We start from the raw sequence: 23824 nt of genomic DNA on the forward strand, positions 1-23824 counted from the left end.
TGGGCAATACAAAATAACATCCTGATTAATCTAACTACATAGGAGAGATACTTCTGTTTAGAACAAGTCCTCTAAAACAAACAATATTGGATTACAAATAAAGATGACTCACATTTGTTTGGTAATATTTATGGATATTTCAATCCTGAATAAAGAGCCTACTTAAGGTGAGAAATGTTTATATAAATGGCTATAACATATTATGTAGTTAAAATTATATTCAAGAGTGAAACTGTAAGTACATTCATAAGATCATTAGTGAGATAAAATACTGAAGGTTCTAGTCTAGCTCTTTTGTACTAATTAGAAACTAATTTTACTTCTTCCACCTCTGCATATATATTTAAATATATAATGTTATAGATCTCTAAGTATATGCTGAGATTAATAAGTGGTCATTATTGACAAGTATTACTGTTTGTCATGAAAGTCAAATGATTCAGTTTTTTTTTTTTTTTTTTCTCCTCAAAGCAAACAAAAAGCAATACAAATTTTGGTATGTACATAAACATTTAAATGCCAATCCAAATTATTAAGGGAATATTTAACCTTTAATGATTTATCTGGGAAATTTTTGACCTTGTGAGAAATAAGACACTGAATAGAATTAAGAATCAAGCACACAAGGACCTGTAAGATTATCAGATACACTCACTTCTGCTAATGATATAACCCTAGTCTGTATAACACCAGTCATAGTTTATAACCTTTCCCTCTTTAGCCTGCCTGCCCCTCATACCTCCTGGTCTTGATGTGAGATGGCAGTCTTGACTGTGATGCTTTGCAATTCTGGACTTGCATTGAGAACATAGTTCCTATCTTTTGACTTCCTGTTTCCTGCTACTTCCTCATCTTACACCTTCATCTTGGTGTGTTTCCAATACTATCCTGTATGCCTGGTCCCAATTCCCAACCTGCTTTATTGTTTGATTGTTAACTTCAGGGATGCTTAACACGGATATGCAGCAGAATGGACCTTGATCTACTTACCCTGAGAGTGACCAGAGTCCTTAATCAAAGTCACTAACTTAATTTTTCCAAAGATTACAAAGGACATGGAATGTCTAAGAATTATATCACAAATGGATTACTCAAAAGATAAATGAAAACATGGTAGTGGAGCCTGAGAAAGGGAAATAACGAACTCTTCCCTCCAGGAAGTCAGCATTCTTAGACTAGTGCACGGCTTTCAGAGGATATGGATGGAGCCATCAGAGAGAAAAGGCATAATTGTGCAGCTAGCCAGATGACCTCAGTCAACACAGGCTATCGGTGGAATTGCAGATGTCAAACAAAGCCAGATCACCTCAGGTCCAAGGGCCTGTGGACTTTTTCATTCGGGGAAACGGAGAAGGCTTTAGTCCTAGATGAATCTCAGTCAGAAATGTCTGTCAAATTACCCTTTTTATGTAATTCAATTTTAGAACAATATTTTCCCAATTTTCCTTAAATATTAGCTCTTCTACATTCTACTATGTGACACTGATGAGTTATTAAACTTGCCAAGTCCCAATTTCCTTAAATGTAAAAATTAAAAATAAAAGTATCTATGTCACAAGGTTGATGATAAAATTCAATGATTTAGCTCATGGAAAATCTACTAGCAGTATTTGGTATAGAGTACACTTAATAATAAGTTGTTAAATAGCAAGACTATTAACACATTCTAATTAATGTAACACCAAATCCCAAATAATACATTCATTTCCATTAAAATTTTTTCTTTCTTTTTAGTTCAGGAATATTTGGGTGCATGGAACAGAATTGTACTTAAACCAGATAGAATGGGGGTCTGATAAAATGGGTTTTCATCTCTGTTCCTTCATATACACTCTTTCTGAGTCATGAAAATTAATATTTTGTGGCTTGATAACTAAGGGAAGATTTTAGTGATACAGCCAAATTTTAAAAAGGTAATTGGCTTTAGATAGGAACCTTCAGGCAATGTTAACAGGGAATCAATACTGACTATGTAAAAGGTCTCATTATCTATGATAGACTATTACAGTGGGAACACCCAGTGAACTACAACCCAAGCCCTCAAACCCTTGTGTAATTCCAAACATACTGACTCTGGGTGTGGCCAAATAATATGCTTTGGCCAATAGGTTTAACAGCTTGATGCAAGCAGAGGCTTGGTAAGCCTTGTACATTGCAGCTTGCCCTTTCAGAACGTCCCCTCATTGCACCAGTTATGTGCTATAAAGAATCCAAGCTCACTTGTTGGAGGGAAAAAATACTTGCAGAGATCCTGGAAGATAAAATTCTATGTGGAGAAAGGGGTCATGCAAAGAAGAACTGGGCCAAGCTTCCAGTGGAGTGCTGCTGCATGAGTGACCTGGCCAGCCAGCAGCATCACGAGGAATGGAAAGACCATCCAGTGAACACACAACCTTGTGAGAAATAATACATACATGCTTGCTGGTGTAAGCTACTGAAGCTTAGAATGGTTTGTTTCACAGTAATAGGTAAACTCAAACTGAAACCTTATCTATTAGCTAATATGATGAGATATCAGGGTTAGAGCCTCTTTGACCCTTTTTCCATCCTCAGAATATACTGTCTCATTCCTCATCACTTGCATAGGAGGCTAAATAATTGGAACTCAGAAGAGGAAGGAAAAGAGATTAAATTAAACTAGATGATGTGGGTAGGAAAAGAAGACAAAGAATGCCCAGGGGAAACTTTTCCTACAAAACTGGAGTGCAGGGGACACTGTATCACTTAGCATGCTTTGGGTGGTGACATAAAACCCATCTGAAAGTGTCATAGACAAAAAGGGGATTAATTGGCTCAGGAGACCAAAAGTGTCATGATAAGGGAGTTAAATGAAGCTGCCTCCTTTGTTGCTTTCTAGTATTTTCGGTTCTGTGCTTCTCCAAGTGCAGCTTCCTCTTCAGGTGTCTTTCTCCATGAAAAAACCTGACTGCTAGCAGCATAGCTCTTCCTTGACAGGCAGAAGCAGAGGGAGAGACAGCCACTTCCATGATGTCAAACAAAACCCCTTATCTCCCTTGAATTGTTCTATCTTTGCATCAATCATCCAGGCAAGGGGAAAGCCGTGCACTCAGTGACTTAGATCTGTTAGAGGTGCTTTGCCAAAATAATCACTAAGCAAAGGGAATGCCTTTCTCCTAATTGGAGGACAGTCACTAATTGTTGATATCTAACAAGAATTACCAGATGTCCCCCCAGAAATAAAAAGGTCCTCAGAGCTCTCCATTCTTCCTGTTCTTTCTACTCAACCAAATAAGCATATTAAAGTCTGTTCTTTTGTTACTATATCTTTCTGGCACTAATTGTTTTATTGGGTAGGATGCTGTCAGCTGCAAGTAACAGAAATATGTAACTCAAACTGACTTATAGTAAATAAAGTTTATTGGCCTTTGAAATTGAAAAGTTGAGAGCTGGAGTAAACTTCAGGCATTGTTCAATTTGGGCTCAGCTTCCATTTATCTTTGATTTTCTCAGCTTACCTCTTGTCTGACTAAGAGTACTACTCTCATGGTTGAAAAACAACTGACTCCAAAAAAATGGTTACAGTGCATTAGTCATGAGCATTGCCTTAGCTGCAGACTGCATGTTCACAGTCCAGCATAGCCATTGGCCTTGAGTATTTATTTAGCCTCTGTGTACTTTGATTAGCTCATAAGCACAAATTCTATTTCATGAAATTATTGTGAGAATTCAATAAGCTAAATTGTAGAATATGGTTAGACTACTTGTTGTCTGGCACATAGTAAGAACTTCATAAATTTTAGCTATTAGTATCATTATCTCCTCTTCATATCCAGGGAGAGACACTTCTCATAACCTTCAAATACAAATCATAAACTTGGCTTGCCTTGGGGCATCTCCACATCAACAACCATGGCAAGGAGAATGAGATCCTTCCTACTAGCTTAGACCACTCAAAGCACATCCCTTCCAAACAGCATTCAAAGTATGGAGGCTGAAATGGATCTTAGAAAGACAGCTACAATGTCCACTCTATACTCTAGGTATAGAGGTAATAAGAGTGAGGGGGGAAATGGATGATTTAAAGAGAGCTGAAAAAAATCTCCTGAATATCCATCACCTTGTGTGCACTTTTTGGTATGGAATATATACTTCAACCCCCAAATAAAAGATTGTACATTCTATGGGGTCTCTACATGTGCTTAAAAATAGGTCTATTTTTATGGATTATGTAACTGTTCCTTCTCCATGATAGTGGGTCTGGTGCTATGGCCAATATACTTAACCGTGAACTTCATAGTTTCAAGGAGTGAAAGTGACTCAGCGAGAGTGACGATGGTGTTCAGAATACCCTCTAAAGGACTGAGGGACTTAGGAGATTGTGATCTTAACTCCATAGTTGATGAGTGTAATTCTTCAGAAAGAATGTTTCAACAAAGTCAAGAAGATGCCAGGCTGTGTGCTGTGTGAGTTTCTTATCAGATCCAGTCACTCATGGGATCTCTAAGGTTAGATGAGAGGTGGGGGGAACAAGAGATATGCTGTCTGTTGAAATACACAATAGGCAATTTCAAAACTTCGAGGGACACAAAGGATTGGAACTCTAAAGATAGGTGCTTTTCATAGCAAAGTAAGTGACAAGCACTGCATCAACGTTGCTAAAGGGGTATAGTAGTGCCAACATGGTAAGCCTGCCTGTGAGGCCATTGGCTGGCAATAGCTTTCTCTGCTGATACAGAGAAATAGTCCTGATTCCCTATCTCTGTAACCAGCACTGGAGACCATGCTGGAATTGAGGAAATGACTATTGTGGTTTATACTACTATAAACAACCAATATTTTATGATTCATGACCTTAGAAACCCTTTTCACCTCTTTTTAGGTGTTTTCTGAGGGAATTTTTAAGGAAACAAGGATAACTGTGTGCTCTGAAGATTGTTTTTATAACATTTTGAAACTGGATTAAAGTGAACCAGCTATATGGACATAAAACTCCAATTGACATTCAGATCAAACAATTTATATTATGTTGTTTCCACAATGGCAAGTGAATAAATGCATCAAAACTTCCCAATGCACCTCTGCACATTAGAAATTTAAAAAAAAAACGCTGGATATTGGGATATTGGAAATTATTAGTTATATGTGTAGTAATACATTTGTAAAACATCAAATTTTATCTTTTAAAAATGTTTTTTGAAATTTATAGTAAAATTAGCCTATCAAAGTCTTTGAGAATTCTAATAATACTTTATCAAATCCAGCTGATCCTTAACTAAAATGATAATAAGAAATCCCCTTTTGTAGAACATGAATTAACATCTTCTGGGGTACTAGAATTCGACGGACAAATATTGAAATGACGTTTTGGCTCATTCTTATCAATATGTGAATGATGACACTGAAAACATTTAAAATAATAACATAAAATTGCTGCAAACAGTAAAAATGTTGTGAGGGGGTCATATGTGAAAATTACGATTTTGAGAATGTTCTAGAAAAAGTCAAACCTTATAATAAATAATTTATTTTTTAAATTAATATTCTATATTTTCTTTCACTCACTGGTATTTTGAAATTTTATGTATACATATATATCTTTTTATTATTTTATCAGAAGATTCAAGACATACTTACGCTCCATGCCGTATATACTCTGTAGAGAAGTAGGATGGTACACAAGAGTAACAAAACCAAACTGTCATTCTCAAAATGTAGCGTTAGTGCATGTTTGTCTCTTGCTGATAATTCTGATATTTCCAACTTTTTGGACTCAATCTCCCACCTGCAACATTCCACTTACTAACATACAGAGACATATATTTTCCAGACACACATTCTCTTCTGCTGTGCAGTTTCTTCACTCCTGACAGCCTTGGAAAACATTTTTAAGATCACTTTCCTTTTTTTTCCAGGTCTCAAAACAATGCATTAGGCCGGGCGCGGTGGCTCACGCCTGTAATCCTAGCACTCACTCTAGGAGGCCGAGGCAGGAGGATCGCTCCAAGTCAGGAGTTCAAGACCAGCCTGAGCAAGAGTGAGACCCCGTCTTTACTAAAAATAAAAATAAATTAACTGGACAATTAAAAATATATAGAAAAAAATTAGCTGGGCATGGTGGCACATGCCTATAGTCCCAGCTACTGGGGAGGCTGAGGCAGATGGATTGCTTAAGCCCAGGACTTTGAGGTTGCTGTGAGCTAGGCTGATGCCATGGCACTCTAGCCTGGGCAACAGAGCAAGACTCTGTCTCCAAAAAAGAAAAAAGGAAAAAACAAAACAAAACACAATGCATCAATCTTCTTTTGCTTCTTTTGCTTGGTAAGTGTATGATTATATTTCCTGTGATCCTGCTGCACGTATATTTATATGAAAAATTTAAGACAGGAATCCTAGCAGCGAACTATTCTTTTCTGTGTAACAACTTTAGTATGTGTCTTTATTTTATTCTAGTATTGGCTTATTCAAGAGAAATTATAAGTAAGAAAGAGGAAGACTCTATTTTTGCGTGTTTAACTATTGACAGCCTTCAGTGCTCATTGCTACTCTTTCCCTTTGTCCCACATCTGGACCAACCCCAATTTCTCACTGGCAGAACTCTCTAGCTGTGCAGATCCTAGGTTGTGGGCTTGAACCCCTATCCCAGACTAACCTCTTAAACATGATTAAAACCTGAGCCACCACCTTGCTTCCCTCTTGCCCTTGGGACAGGAGTGTTCCTCCCCTGCTCCTTGAAAGCCCAATCAATTTGAATAATAAAATTCCTTTCATTTCTCATTGGTGAGTACATGATGTCCTTAGACTCTACCTCAGAATGAATTTTAAATTTGGGGTGGAGGGTTGACAGATGACAACCATTAAGACAGTATAGGACTCTGCAGTTTTAAATATATACATATGTATATGTCATATCTAACATCCACGTGTGTGTGTGTGTGTATGTGTACAGGTTAGATGGGACATAAATTATCTGTTTTGCCTCATTGTCCACTGTCCCCTGTAAAAGCCAACATGACAAGCATTGTGTCTCTGCACCATCTGTTTGATCCCTGCAATAAGCCTCTATTTTGGCAGCTGTTGCTATAATTGCTAAAAATTACAAATATAATCTGATGAGCTGAGAAATATCTCTCACAGAGAATTAATTGTTTAACTTTGCTCAAACCAATGGTCTTATAACCTAATTCCATAAAAAATTAAATTCATTTTGTAGAAAAATGTGCAGGGTCTGTTAATTTATAGAAGGTGAATTATCCCAAAGTAGGAAATATCCAAAATTAATTTGGATCAGTAATTTCACTGCCTTTTAGCATATAGTAGATAAATATTATATAGAGTTTATTCAAATAAGATACTAAAACATTTCTCAACAATTAAGTGATTCTAAAAAAGTCCACCAATAATGTTGATAATTTTGTTTTGCTTTAAAAAATCATTTTGGCCGGGCGCGGTGGCTCACGCCTGTAATCCTAGCACTCTGGGAGGCCGAGGTGGGCGGATCGTTTGAGCTCAGGAGTTCGAGACCAGCCTGAGCAAGAGCGAGACCCCACCTCTACTAAAAATAGAAAGAAATTATATGGACAGCTAAAAATATATATAGAAAAAAATTAGCCGGGCATGGTGGCGCATGCCTGTAGTCCCAGCTACTCGGGAGGCTGAGACAGGAGGATCGCTTGAGCTCAGGAGTTTGAGGTTGCTGTGAGCTAGGCTGACGCCACGGCACTCACTCTAGCCTGGGCAACAGAGTGAGACTCTGTCTCAAAAAAAAAAAAAAATAAATAAAAAATCATTTAGATGTGATGAAAGAATGGATGATGAACAGTACAATGCGTATTTGTTTAAAAGATTATGTTTGAAATGTATTTAAATATGAAGTTTTCACAAGAGGTTATTTTTCTTTTTAAATAATTTTTTTTAGTAAAACTCCAGCTTGATAACTGTCACCAAAGATTTCTGGTAGCTTTGAAAATGCAAGAAGGTTTGTCCTCATTCTGTCCTAAGTTAGAAGGAGATTTAGAAAAGAGTCTAAGTGAACATTTCCCAACCCAGTTCCTATAGCACTTGGTGAAATACACAGCTATCTTATATTCCTCTCTATTGAAATGACATATATTCCAAGTACCTTACCCATGTATACTCTTTCATTTCTTACACAAACCCATGAGATAGGTCCCATCATTCCCTGTAATGCCTTTCAGTACATGAGGATCAAAGAGGTTAAATAACATCAAGTTCACACAGCCAGCAAGTGGTGAACCTGGGATTTGAATTCAAGAACTCTTGCTCTAAATAATATATTCTTAATCCCTATACATTTATATTATGCATAAAACATCTACGTATACATGCACATATAGTTAAAAACTGGGGGCTCTGTTAATGCCAGACTAAACCAATGACGGAAGTTTGATTATTTCATAATATCACTTCCCATACTACTAGAACAAATGTCATGAGAAAGAGAGGCCATTTTTATCTTTACAGGTTTCCGCTATTTCGAAATTCTAGTAGTAATTGGATAGATAATTCTAGGTGTTTGCTACCAGGCCTGAGCTATTCCTAGTTCATGGAGAAAAGCAACTGGTACTTATAATGAGGTCCCAATGTCGCTGGGTAATGAGAACCAAGAGGTAGAAAGGAGCATAGTGTATACATCACCCAACTCAGTATATACATCTGAGTACCCAATGAGTACCAGGTCCCTATATTTCCCTCATTACGTGTAGGACTATAGTTTGGCTGCTAAAAAATGCACTGGTTTCCTTTCATGCATGGTTCTCTACTCTCTTGCCACTTACCCCAGCTGCTCAATAAGGGATACTCACCCCTCAACTAAAACTCATCTGTATGCCTTCTCACAATCACCACAATACTCAGAAAAAAAGGAGCAGTGATGACAACTTGCCAAAATGGAGAATTGTTCAGAGTTGAAATGAGAATCTAAAGTAGCAAACACGTTAAAGATTTCTAGCATCACAACTCCATGGATTGCAAACGCCTCTCTTGCTGTGCATAAATACCTGTGGCTACACTTAACCTGCCATCAGTTTGTAAATTTTAGGAGGTAGGGACTTTAGTACAAATATTTTTTATATCCTTTAAAAGGCATCTTGATGATTTTTGGATTGAATGATCTAATTGAATTTTCTGACTTATTCAAAAATGGTTTGTAGCCAGAATTTGAAAACTTAATAACTTATGTTTTCTCATTTCACTAACTTTTTTGGTTATGTATATTATTTATATAAATAAAAATATGAATATGAATAAATTAGGTGGACAAAATACATTTAACACTCTATTCCTGTTTACTTGGCCTCTGGACTGTGTGTCTGCATTTCCACATTGTCAGCACCAGATGGTGCACTGTCACGTTAACTTTGCTAGGAAAATACTGTGTAATTCCTCAAATCATGGAAGGGTCATTTCCTAGATTTAAAAAACAACACATACAGAACTTATGTATACCCTGTATTATAAAACAATTCACAGCCTCCATTTAGCTATAAAATAAAAATCCTATCTCTTTTGGAAGTAAAAACAGAAAAGGAAAGAAGAAAACATAGTCAAATTTTGGTTTATAATTAAAACATGGTTTTCTGTAATAATAATTCATAATCTTTTAAAACTCCTCCTTTGTATATATTAAGCATTAGTAATAACTAACAAAATAATTTTCATACTCAGAATAATTTTCATAGTCTGCTTTTTCTCTTTGGTGTTAATTTTTCACATAATGTTTTTATTTAATAGATTTAATATAGATTATCTCTTTTGGCCCCAAGGACCTTCTGATTAATCAAGGGTAGAGGAAGTCAGGAATTGATTATAATCCAGTTTTTTTATTCTTTCCACTACATTTCTTCGACCTTGATATCAAGATGTTTTATCTAATTTAAGGGGTAATTAAGAAAATATTTTTAAAGAATATTTTATTTAATGCAGGCAATATGTTTTAACAGTCTCAAATTGTTATTCTCTTTGATTCATAAAAGCATAATGAAATTGATCTTAATTAAAAAGCAAAATAAAAACAAAAGAAAACCTTAAACATCAGTGTGTGTAAAGAAATGTTAATCACAACATGATTCATAATTAGCTAATTCCTATAAAAGCTTACATGTTCAATAGTAAGAGATGAGGCGTTATATTTTATCCCACAATGCATAATTCTATGCAACTTACAAATTATATTTTCAAAAAATATTTAAAAGCATTACAGACCATTGTAAAATGATCACAATGTAATGTGATTTTTTTTCAAAGATAATGATATAGCAACTTAAATAGACAGTAAAATCACAATTTCATGAAGCAGATATAAGGGTGTTTATTTGAACTAGTAGATATTTATTTATTTATTTTTTATTTCTTTCTTTTTCTTTTTTTATTTCAGCATATTATGGGGGTACAAAACTTTAGGTTACGAACATTGTCCTTGCCTCTCTCTCCCCGCCAATCAGAGCTTCAAGAGTGTCCATACCCTAGAAGGTGCTTGTTGCACTCATTATGTATGTATACACCCATCCCCTCCCCCCACCACATCTACCCGACAACCGACTTATGTTATTTATGTTATTTCTAAATGTACTCTTAGGTGATGATCAGTGAAACCAATAGAGTGTTGATGGAGACATACGAAAATAAACACTTGTATAAAGCTGGTGGACACTGGTGAATGTTAATAAAGGCAAAATTGGCAGTCTATGTAAAAGCCTTTATGAAATTTTACTTGAATGAATCAAGGAAGATAATCAGAAAGTGTGCAGTAATGCGTGTGTGTGTATGATTTTATTTACATGACATTCAAAAAGAGGCAAAAATTATATTGAAATATAGAAAAATACAGTACCAAGCAAATCTAGGAAAAGGTTAACCTCTGTGGGACAGAGAAGGAGACCTAGTTGGGAAACTTCTAGAGTGCTACTAGTACTAGTAGCAGCATTCTGTTTCCTAAGCTGGATAGTGGATATGTAGGTGTTTACTTAGTTTTTGTAAAACTTTACACATTATATATACATTCTTTTGTATATGTGCCATATTACACACACTTTTTAAAATGTTTATACACGGTGTTAAGGACAACATGTTTTTGTTATGTTCTAATTTAAAACTGGAACTTAAAAGTGAGAGTCAATCCTGAGCCATCTTGTAGTATGCAGTGATACTTATCTTTATAACTATATTCCAGTCATCTGTGTAATTGGCTAGGGTAACCTTAATATTAGGTTATTAAGCATGAAATGTCCAATTTCCTCAAGTACTAAGTTTGACAGTTGATATCTGTGACATTGCACTTTGACACGTCTTGTTTTCTGTTTATTTTGAAGGCACATCCCCATTCTTTCAGTCACACGTTTTGGCTTGTCATTATCCTTCAATTTTTTTTAGAGCAATTTTCGTGAAACCATGGATAAGTCCAAAGTTTGTGTTGTTTTTGAATATGAGTTCCGTGGTGAAAGCAATGCAGCGTGGACACCTAGAAATGTCAATGAAGCATTTGGGAAGGATGCGGCTAATGAATGCACGGTATGTCCGTGGTTTGAGAGCTTCTGTCCTAGTGATTTTAACCTTGAAAATGCACCGTATAGGTGACCTGAGACCCAGGTGAATAATGATGAGCAGAAAGGTATAGTGGAAGTGAATCCATCTCAACCTGTGTGTGAATAAGCAGTGAAGTTTGATGTTACTATTCCAACAATATTGTTGGAATAGTGAACTAGTAGATATTTAATAGTCCTAGTTAATCACTGAAGTTTTGCTTAGTAGTATCTAGAGGTTAAAGCACATGAAAATATAAGACCGCATTTTACAGATACAAATTACACACAGCCTTAAAAATATAAAAGAGAAGGTATAGAAAAGTAGTTAAATTGAAGAACAAAGTCTAAATTAGTTATCTGAAGTCCTGCAAATACCTTGCAAAATATAACTGTTACTTAGAGAATTGAGCTCTCATCAACCAAATATAAGATCTTCTAGTTTAAGGCTATGATTTGCAGAATAAAAATAGTAAAGTATCCTACACTAACAGGTAAGATTTACTAGCACAGATAAATGTGGGCAGGTTCTGTGGTTAAAGATTCAAAGGACGTGAAAACATATAGCAGTATGTGTATAAGAAACCAAGTTGTCTATGGCCATACCACCCTGAATGCACCCAATCTTATCTGATCTCAGAAGCTAAGCAGGGTCGGGCCTAATTAGTACTTAGATGGGAGGAGCCAAAAAGTTGATAGCATTATAAGTAAATGTGTCTCATGTGGGCAAAATAATTGTATTTATTTAGTTTTTTGATGTGAGATTCATTAAAAATTGCATTTACCCATTTGTATTGTAATGATATATTGTTGAGTATGAAGTGATACAGTATTATTACCCTACCTCACTCAATTTCTATATTTCTTTTTCACTTTGTTAAAAATATTCCCCCATTTGTACCACTAGACAAAATAAATTTGTTGCCCAAGGAGAAAATAATTAGCATGGAATCAGAGAAGAAAGGTGATGCATTCTTAATTTTTAAATTTGAAAGCCATTATCCAGGCATAAGATAGACATGGAAAAGATGTTGATCTGGTCTTTTGAGAAGGGGTCCTGTGTCCTGGGTTTGGGGCAGCATCCATTTGAGGGAAGTGTGTCTTGTGCTCATTTCTCTGATAGGAAGCAGTAGTTTAAAAATCTTGTCATAATGTCTAGGCATAGGGAGCCTGGAGCAGCTTCTCACTGTCCCAGAGTTCTATGGCAGAGAGTCTAAAAGTTTTCTGTCTTTAAAGGATGTGCCAGGTGGGCTGGCAGGCATGCGTGTGTATTAAGGTTAAGTTAAGGACAGGATATGTGGACATGTGGACACATGGACAGGTCATTGGGTTCCAACAGGTGGGTACAATCATACCTGAGGACTGGACAAGATAGTGTACACATCAGTGGGTGCCATCATAAATTGATAGGATTGACCTAGGGTGAGATGGACACTACCTGCCATCTCAATGCTATATGTCCATAAATCTGTGTAAGTCCTCACAACCAGTGGTCACTCACTTCTGGGTGGAACAAGAAGAACAGAAAAATCCTTAACTGATTAAGCTTTAATTAGAGTTGATTCAGTTTACCTGGAATTGATTATGACTATCCCCTCCATCAAGAAGAATGAAGATCAAACTAAAAATTATACTGAATTATTAAAACAATTAAATTTTGCATATTTACATAGCCACCCACCTCACATTCATTTAACAAAAAAAAATTATTGACTCCTTAATGTGTCTCAGGAGTTATGACGGGTGCTGATAATACCAAGACAGATAAGATACAATTTTGTTCCTATTACTTTGGGGCAGACAGATAATCAAATGAATAAACACCAGAAAGGTACAGAAGAATTATATAACCCCAGATATGGCTTCATAAGGATCTTGTAGAGTAGATCGACCAAATATTAAAGGAGACAATTAGCTATCCACTTGGAGGGAAGATGAATGAATGGAGCAGAGTAAAGTAAGTGAACAAAGACAGGCATAGGATGGCATGCGGGTCCAATGATGTGCAATGCAGTTGCTGACAGCAGGAGCTGGGGAATTGGGAAAGATGAAGCCAGATACGGCAAGAGCCCAATGATGGAAAGCTTTGTAAATTATAATAAAAGCTTGGATTCAATGAACATGGCTTGAAATAATGAAGCAGCATTTTAAAAAAGAATAAATATGTCTCTAATTTAGAAGGTAACACTAGTAGATATTGTCAATTAAATGGATTTGAGGAATTAGAAGGATAAAGGAGATTTGATGGGAAAGACAATGAATTGAGGATTATATGTATGTTGAGTTTTAGGTAATAACTGGCCCCACAAGACTATATTGATGGATTGTCCATTTGACATGTATAGATTAAAATGGAGTAAGTTAAAGTGAGAAATAAACATTGAGGACACATAATCTAAATACATAATTTTGAGAAGGAAAATTGAACTCTGAAGTTTCAAAGTATAAAGACATAATAAAAAGCCAATACGTCACAAAGATAGGATCCAGTTTGAGACCTCTCAATCTGATATTTTTTATCTGTCAGTTATAGGTCTCTGATCTCCTCTCCCTCTCTTTCTCTCTCCCCCCCCCACACTCTTTACATATGAAAAGTTAGACATCCAGGGAAATCAGAGACCTCACCATGATAAATATTAGAAAACTATAATAATGTATGTTTTTTAGCCCTACAGCTCTATCTCTACATTTCTATCCTATGAGAAAAATTAAGAACAGTAATTTTGGAAACGTGCATGTTTCTAAGCTTTTGTAGTTGTATTAACCTACTTTAGGGTTTTTCCCTTTGACATTAGTTACCTACTCTGTTCCACTGCCGGTTTAGCTCAGCACCTTCTTCACACTTCATGATGTATTAGTAATTTAGCATGTTCAGGAACATGGCTATTTTAAATCCTTCTTTTCAGATTCTGGCTTCCTAAGTAACATGTGTGTATAGTATAGTAAAGTTGAGCAAAGGACGTCAGTATTATCCTCTGTGAAGATTAACCTACAGCCAAGACAGTGAAGACTCTGCCTTCAGCTGGGGAAGAAGCTATTGAGGCTCAGGGATAAGGAAGTACACCAAATTTCTACCCTAAATGGAGAGGAGGCCAGAAGTCCATGGCCAGCATATCATGCCTGGATTCAGACAATGGATCCAGCCAGAGATCAATTTTCATTGACTAAGAAACCAGAACAGCTATTTAGAAGCTCAGCAAAATGACCCTTTAATTCATTGGTTAATTTATTTAAATGCATGATTTGATTGATAGATTTGTTTGGTTTGTACATTCATTCAACAAATTTGTACTGTGCTCTTAATTTATGCCAAGCAATGTGCTAGGGATTAGAGATATAAAGATTACTATAACATAGTCTATCAGTGAAATGACAGTCAAAACTTAAAACTGTACATTAGTATTACTGAATGAAAACAAAACAACCCATCAAAAATGACAATAAAAACATAAATGTGTATCTATGTTATGATTTTAATTGTAAGCATTATGTATGGTATGGATACAAGATCAAAGAAAAAAGGTGCGGTTTTTGTTACTTATTGAATTCACACATTTTGGCGTCATGAAAGAGCCTTGAGTTTGTTCAGTGTGCTTTTATTACTAGATTATAGTTGTTAACCTAGTCAAGAGTAGGCTACTCCTGGAAAATTTTTGTTTTCTCCAGAGAATCAATTTAGCACCCACAGGAGAGGAAAAACCCTGAAATGAATAATATTATATTTTGGAAGAATCTTACAAAATGATTAAAAATTAATTTGTGTTATACTTTCTAAAATTCATTCATAAGAGATAAAAGAAATAAATACATATTAGAAAACTGTAATTGTTACTTCTATTTGAAACCAAATTTATTTTATTAAATATCTAAAAATACATAATTGCAGGTATAATATTAATTCTCTCCTGCTTGGCCAATGAGGGGAGTTCTCAATTTTTGAACTTTCTTAGCTAAATTATCCTAACCAAAGTCAGGTGGCCACTAACATTGTGAAATATAGCAATTAATATTAGAAGAATTAAAGTAATGTATGCCATTCAAAGAGATCCCAAAATTGAGTTACTTTCATTTTTATAGCATGGATCTTTAATTAGAAAACACTGGAGCTCAGTTGCAGCATTTTAATTTGCTACATATAACATGTTTTATATAAAATGATATAATCAACTCATTTATGGGAGTGCAGTTGATTTTAGTTCTTTTCCAATCATTATTCAGACAGAGTTTGATAGCTTAGCAGCCTGTGTTGTATGTGTATGTGTTAGAGAGGACAGGTTTGCAATCGAAGCTGATTGTTTGCCCAAACACCATCTGGCCTAACCATTTATAATATGTCAAATGAGACTGCCCAAGGTGTGAGGAAAATCTTAATTTCACATTTATTCAGGTCATATTGGTTGAGGATTCTCTAGCCACTGCTCAAACTGCATCATTATAATGTTTATATTTTTATCATAGCCCACGTTTATTATTTTTCTAAATTCTCTTGAATGCTTTGTTGATTCTTATTTTCCCTTTAATTATTTCAAATACCTTACTATTAAAGGTTTTCACTCACTTTCAATCATAACATTAGTCATCTTGTTACAATAGAGACTATTATAAGCTTTAGTATTTAAATATATTAAAAACCAAATGTCCTTGTATGAACTTTTCTTATATTAAATTATCTATTATAGTGAAGTTTCAGTATGCATAGATAAATATATACAAATAATATAAGCAGATATTTTAAAATGCATCACTTACCATTGCAAAGAAAAGTATTCATGGTTATTGTGACATTTTGAAAAATTTATTTATTAATACATACTTATTTATGCACAAAGTTGATATTTTAACTGCAAGCTAATGGACTCAGGATTTTTCAAGTACCTGACCAAATATTTAAATAAAACTAATAGAATAAACATTTCATTTTGCATTAGGCACTTCTGCCAGAACATTAAATGCTGAGAATTTCTCAAAATTAAATGCTGAGAAATTCTTTAAAAACTACATTAGATTTAAATTCACTTTAAAAATTCTACAAGGACATTTACTATGTTAGCTAAAGGAATAACTAGAAGTAGTGCCCAGAAGAAATAATATTTTATAAAAATATAATACTTTAATATTCTGAGAAGAGTGTGTTATATGTTCTGGTGAATTCAATGCCAAAGTATATTGGAAAGAGAAAGGTTTTTATGTAGAAATTGATTCCTATTTAGAAAATAAAAATTACATATTAATTTAAATGAATATGATAGTTTTTTTGTCAAAATGTTATATTTCTTTGGGTAATTTCTTAATTATTAGTCAAATGAAAACTCCAGTGACAATATTGCAGAAAATCTCATGGTGTTTAAGAGTGTGAATGTTCATAATTCATTTCATAGTTTACCTTTTCTTAACCAGTTTTAAAATGCTAGTTCCATGATCATCATTGCTGATTCATGAAAATATCATTATTCATCACAGTTAAATTTTTAAATTAAAATTTGAATCTGAAAGCAAATAAGATTTAATTTGGCTTTAATTTGGAAATATATACCATTTGTTAGATCTCACAATATAGCAGTATTATATTATATTAATTATATGTATGTGCTGAGACAAAACCCAGCAGAATTCCATGATAATAGCGTGTTTCCGAGGTTGAAGACCTTCAGTAATAAAGTCATCACTGCTTTGGCGGTGAATAGCAAAGCAAACTATGGAGAAAGGCAAGATATTTATATTTTTGGTGGATAAAATATAACAGAACAGAACCATAGTCTTTCATTCATCTGATATATGAAGTGTTAAAACTCCGTAATTGATAAAGTAGTTTGAATTATATATTTCTATAAGTTTTGCATATTTCAGATAACCTTAACAAAATCAGTATAACATATAGTATTTTTCAGTTAATCATTTTGAATTATATAGAAGCTACTTATTATATTTTTCCTGGATATAGAAAATGATGTATGCTTTGGAGTCCTAACATGAAATTTTTTTTTCTAAATTAATTCAAGAACAGTAGTAAAATAAGCTGCATAATTTAGTTCAATTCTTAAGATAATTTTGTTGTTCATTTTGTTTTTAAACACTTTTCCCCATAACTACATAGAAATGATTCTTCAAAGATTATTAGATTAGCAGATATATTGTATTTTAAGGGAACTATAATTACATGGTAAAGATAAGTGATAGTTGATTTTTAATGTACACGTATCATGCAAAAACCGAGATATTAGATGAAGTTGAAACTTTTTAAATTTTAATTACATAATGAGGATATTTATGAAAGATTTTACAGAGAAGTTATTTATCAAGTTTCCTAATTTCATATTTATATATCCTATTTTTGTTATACTAGAATTAATTTCATTGTTATCTCTGAAATAGTCAGTTTCCATACAGGTAGCTAATAGATACTTCATGAAAGATCTGTTGATTTAAATATCAAGGAAGAAAAGGAGGAAAAAAGAAAATCTAGTCTTTTACTTCTTTCATAAATAGCAGTTATTAGCTGTGAATGAGGCTTTGATATACAAACTCATGCTCCTTTGAATCTAAGTAAAACATAATTCTTTACCACAGTGCACTATACATAAATGAACTTATTACAGCAAAAATTCAATTAACTAATTATCTATGTGATCATTTTCATTTTCGTAGATTTTAACTTTTAGATGTGTCATATGCAAGTACCTATTTGATTTTTAAATTATATACCTTTTGTAGTGATCAAGTATTATTCTTTACCTATGCAATTAAATGTTCTTTTGAAAAGCAACAAAAAGCAACAAAAAGCAACAAAAATATAAACTGCTCATAATAATAATGAACCTGATGTGTCTAGGAATAAAGCTTTCATGAGTGCTAATCAAAAACTTAAAAAAGAAGCAATGCATAAAGAAAATCTAATTCTCTTTTGTTGATTTCGAAGATGTGTTTTGAACAAATTGCTTTTTCAATAGAAGCCAGGTTTCCTTTTTTCCTTCAGCCTATGGTTATGACAATTCAGTCTGCTATTACAGACATGATTGTGAGGTTTGAAATAGTGTTAAAATTTCACTCCAAGATCAATTTATATAAGAGATCGCATGCTATGAGGTGGACATTTTATTTAATATACTGAATGTTAGTCTTCTTTGGATGGTAAAATGAAAATGACTAAAAGTTTATAGAATAATTGGACATTATTATATTTGCAGTTTTTGTTTATTTGAAAGCCTTTTTCTTAAAATCTACTGATTGAATAAACTACTTTCACTTGATTTGCTTATAGAGAATATTTTTAAATGGAATATGCATATATTTTTTAAAAATTTTAACATGGAATTTCACTTTGCTTGCTTTCTACCCACAATTAGGCTAGAATTGGCTGATAGTGTAATAGTCATTAAAGAAATAAGAGGAAACTTAATGTATAGCAATTAAGAAAATATTGCAATATAGTATATAACTGGTTTCTCATTTTTAGAGTACCTATAATTTACATGTAACAGTTTTCTACCTAATTTTATATATGTATTGGTAGCAAAAGGTTTGGGAAAACTGATGGGCTGAAAATTCCTTGCTAAATTGGCATTATGATTTTCCTCAGTGAATTGTTCTTCACTGACTGCTTGAGTTGCTTTTGAATGGTTCATAACAACAGAAACTCTTGACTAAAGCACTTCCATAGAGCCAGGCAAGGCCATCTGTAAGTACAAGTGCTAGAGGTATAGGAAATAGATGCTTAAACAAAATATATATGAATAAACTTAAATTGACTACACTAATAATGGAGAGAAGCTTATTTGGAAAACTATTATTTCTTAAAATAAATTTGCACTACTATGGTTTAAAATATTTTCTTTCTTCTCACTATATTTATCATTTTTAATATACCAAACTAGTTGTTTTTCTCTAGGTATTGTACCTCAGTTTACTCTTGCTGACATTTTTAAACTCATTAATTTTCAGATAAATCAAATTTAAGTTAAAGTTTTACTCTTTGAACCTATGCATTCTACATATCTTTTGTTTTCATATTCTATATTTTTATCATGAAAATTTTAGATGCAATTTTTATGTCATAGAAAATGTGTATTTATGCACTTCAAATATATATCATATGTTGTTGTCATTATAAAATTACAAATAACATCTTATAGAATACACTAGTTTAAAAATTGTGTGAGGAACCAAGTATAGAAAGCCCATTGGAAATATTTTGGAAAATATTTGGCATATTGTTTTTCAGACTAAAATGGAAAAATTTAATTATAGATATTTAAAAGTGTGATAAAATATTAGCTTCTAGATTTATATAAATTCCAGAGGAATTATTTCTTGGAAGAAAGATTTCATTAACATATTTTATAAGGTTAGAATTTTGTCAGTGAGAATCTCCAATAAAAAAAGTAATTTGTCTAAAAATAATAAGATCAAATTCTTATTTGAATTTATTCTTATTGAGAAATAATAAGATCAAATTGGTCTACAGCCCAGAACAATTCTGGCACCAACTCCATCAAGGTAGAATTTTTACATTTTTCTTTTTTGTAAGAATCTGTACCAAAATACATTTACAGAAAATATACTGATATTCCCTCTTGAATTGATGCTGATTGTATTTATTTCACAGTTTAGGAAACAAGGCTTCAATGTAGAGATTTCATAGTGAATGCTTACCACATATCTTTGGAAACTGAACTGCCAAATGGTTATTGAAATGTTTGCATCACATTGTTTATCAGGTTGTTTTCTCTTGGTATATAAAAATAGCAAGCTTGGACAAAGTGAACATATTTTCAAAAGATAATAAAAACCGGGAATGGAGCTGGTTTATATCTAAGGAGAAAGTGGGCAATAAACTGAAATATAGAGAAGAGACAGAGACTGGCATAGAGGGAGAGAGGGAGATAATATGTATTTTAAAAAAATAATAGGAAATGGAAAGAGATTTTTCTATTTCACAGAAAACCAAGGCTCTAGACCCTAAACTGGGACTCTGCACAGTCCAATGCTCTCTGATCATGAAGCATATGAGACACTACACTCCAGATTGGCCCAACATTTTGATCCCCACTCCCAGCCTAATAAGTAGGCTGAGGGCTGATTCTCCATACAAGGTCTGTGCACAGCTCAGAATTAGTTTCTGATCTAATAGAATCATAGAGCAACAGCTTAGATACCATCTTCCTTCCTACTAGGCTTCAAATGTAGATTTTGAAGCCTGCTTGGGGTGAGACTGTCAGATTTAATAAATAAAAATACTGGACACACATACACATTTGAATTTCAGATAAGCAATACATAATTTTTTTAGTATATCACCTATAATATTCGAGGCATATTATATTAATTTTTTTATTCTTTACCTGAAATTCAAACTTAATAGTATATTCTCTGTTTTATTCGTCAACACTAGACTGGAGAGAAGGCTGTTGCCACCATAAAGGCATTTGCCCAGCCAACCTCATGAAAACAGGAGCCTATTGGCTGCATGGAGAAGCTGAGAGATGGGCCTTTCAATCCTTAGGGCCTGCAGCCCAGCATTAAAACTGGGCTTTCTGAGAAAAAGAAGCTCACTGTGCTTGGGAGTGTTCAGGTTTGATGTTTTGAAAAAAGGAGGGAGGAAAAGAGGCAGGCAGATCAACCCTCCCAGAAAACAGAAGACCAGTGCATGCTTTGGAAAGGGTCTTCCTCACAATCCTATCAGTGGAGTGAGTCATGCACCCCTCTTGGGAAGGAATATGTAAGGCATTGGCCAGAGTGGGTGTTGGAGCACCCTTCGCTTACTTCCTTGAGAAGGCCCAAGTGTCAGCAGAGGTTTCCTCTTTGTAACCAATGGAGGAATCGTGAGTTTACAAATACAACTGTGTAGCAGATATTTTGAAAGTGCACATTCTCTTCTATTTGTTTTATGTTGCTACTGTAATGAATATAATGCTCAATACCTGTTGGTATCTTGAATGTTTGCTATTTTACAGGATGGACTTTATGGTAACTTTATAACTTTAAAATTACTTCAAAATTATTTCAGATAAACTTTGTTGATTATCTGCTTTATATTGAATTGGCTTTAGGGACTAGAAAATACTTTAAAATCTCAGATTTACCTCCAGCTGGCTTGTCCCTAAGCCCTGGAAATTTTGGTTTCCTAATATAGTGAATGAAAAAAATTATATCTAAATTCTGCCTTCTTCAAAGACGCAAAGTAAAAATAAATGAAATCATATTCATAAACATCTGTGCAGTGTCCCAACATCAAAGATTTAGGCAAATATTAAAATACATGTCTTTTTTGTCCTGATGAAGGTAAATGTAGAGAAAAATCACTGTGAATAAAGAGATAAATTATATTATAAATAAACCAAACATAGAAAATAACCTTTTCAGACAAATATTTTTCTTTTGAAAAGTATCACACCATCCACTATTTTGAATAAAAAAAAGTGTTCTCATAAATATATGTTTTAAAGAAATGATTTCATTGCAGTTATTTTCTTCCTCTTCTAAAATTTGACATTAAAATTATTAGAACTTTATTTCTTATAGTTTTTCAAGGAGGTTTACATGCGTCTCTCAATTTGTTGCTCCCTATAATGTTTCTTTGTTCTCTAAGCCTGCCCTGACAGCTAAAATGTATTGGGGGAAAAAAATCCCCTGTTCGTCCCTTCTCTTTGATTGAGTTATCCTTTTCCAGGTAAAGCGTTGTTTGCTTTTATGCTCCTTGCTTGGCTTCCAGCAGCTCTCCCCATAGAGTGCCGCCACAGCACTGCCAGGAGCTCAAAATCCCCACCAGGAGGAGATCAAACTTCCTCAACAGGGACTCTACAAAATGGGTCAGGTTCACGTGTGCTCGGTAAACCCAGTCTATATCACACAAAAATGTTATTACTCATTTGGAATTCTTTTCCTGTGGATTGTCTCCACTTTTAAAACTCATTTCTAAGTCAAGTTCAAATCCAGCTATGAATTCTTGGCACTTGCTTCCCTCTCACTTCTTCTATGTTGTATATACTTACTTCAGATTAAGATTTAAGTTCAACTTTCAATCTGCTCTTCCATTAGAAGAGTTTAGCTCCATACAAAATAAAAATGGATCATGTATTTTATTCTCGAGATTGGTGTATGTTATGAATGTCAAATCCTTGCATTCTAGTGAATTCAAATACTATTTAATATATAGGAAGGGCAAAGAAGGAAATAAAAGTGATCAATGACCCTTCTGTCAAAGATAAGCAATTTTTATTATTTTGACATATAAGGCCGATTGTATACATTTTTATTTCATATTGTTTGGTACTAATTTTCTCATATCCTTAAAAAGTATTTTTCAATGGCCAAATAATAGCTTATCATGTTATTTACTATATTTAATTTACCTAGATTTGAATTAGTGGTCATGGAAATGTATATTAATTTCAGTTCCCCAGAGAGAATAGTTGATATTAAACTTATTTGAGAATAAAACCTTGACCAATTTTATATATCCTTAGGTTGTATTCCTACATATGGATTATTTCATCCTTGTATGGACTCTTTATTTTAAGGTATCTGATATGTTTTGAGAAATCACATTTGAGAAAAAATTTTGAGTGGCTATTTCATCCAATCTTTGCAGTGTTTGTAAGCATCTATATTGAGAACATTTTTAAAGTTTGACTATGAAAATTTGAGGGATGAAAATGGAATTTTATTCATCTTTTAATTGTAATTTATTTAGTTAAATAATAAGGTTGAACTTTTACCACTTGTTTATTCACCACTTGTTTGTTAATTTGGGGGTATTGATTTAAATAATATGAATGCTTACTAACTCCAGTCTCCGTACTCTCTGTTGAAATCCACTGTGAATTTACCTATTGATATTTTTGTGTTTATTGTATCAATTTTTGTAAATGGGATATTTATTATAACTATGGGTTGTAGATTTTATTTATTGAAAACTGAACAATCTGCTATCTTTTAAATTCATAATATTTCCTTTGGAATTTTCTTCCAAAAATTTAAAAGTTTTGCACCAAAATTACACTCAGAAGAAAGCATATGAGATTATTTGAGTGTCAAAACTCTGTTTGATAAAAATTTTTCATATGTGCTTCAATTTTGAAGCACGTGCGCACACACACACACACACAGGCATTGTTTCTGAAGGTCAGGCCAATTCTGGCACCAATTCAATCAAAGTAGGATTTTTACATTTTTCTTTTTTGTAAGAATCTGTACCAAAATACATTTACAAAAAATATACTGAAATAACTTTTCTTGAATTGATGCTGATTGCATTTATTTCACAGTTTAAGAAACAAGGCTTCAATGTAGGGATTTCAGAGTAAATGCTTACCATATATCTTCAGAAA

The sequence above is a fragment of the Eulemur rufifrons genome, chromosome 18 (genome assembly GCF_041146395.1).
Source record: "Eulemur rufifrons isolate Redbay chromosome 18, OSU_ERuf_1, whole genome shotgun sequence".
Taxonomy (NCBI): domain Eukaryota; kingdom Metazoa; phylum Chordata; class Mammalia; order Primates; family Lemuridae; genus Eulemur; species Eulemur rufifrons.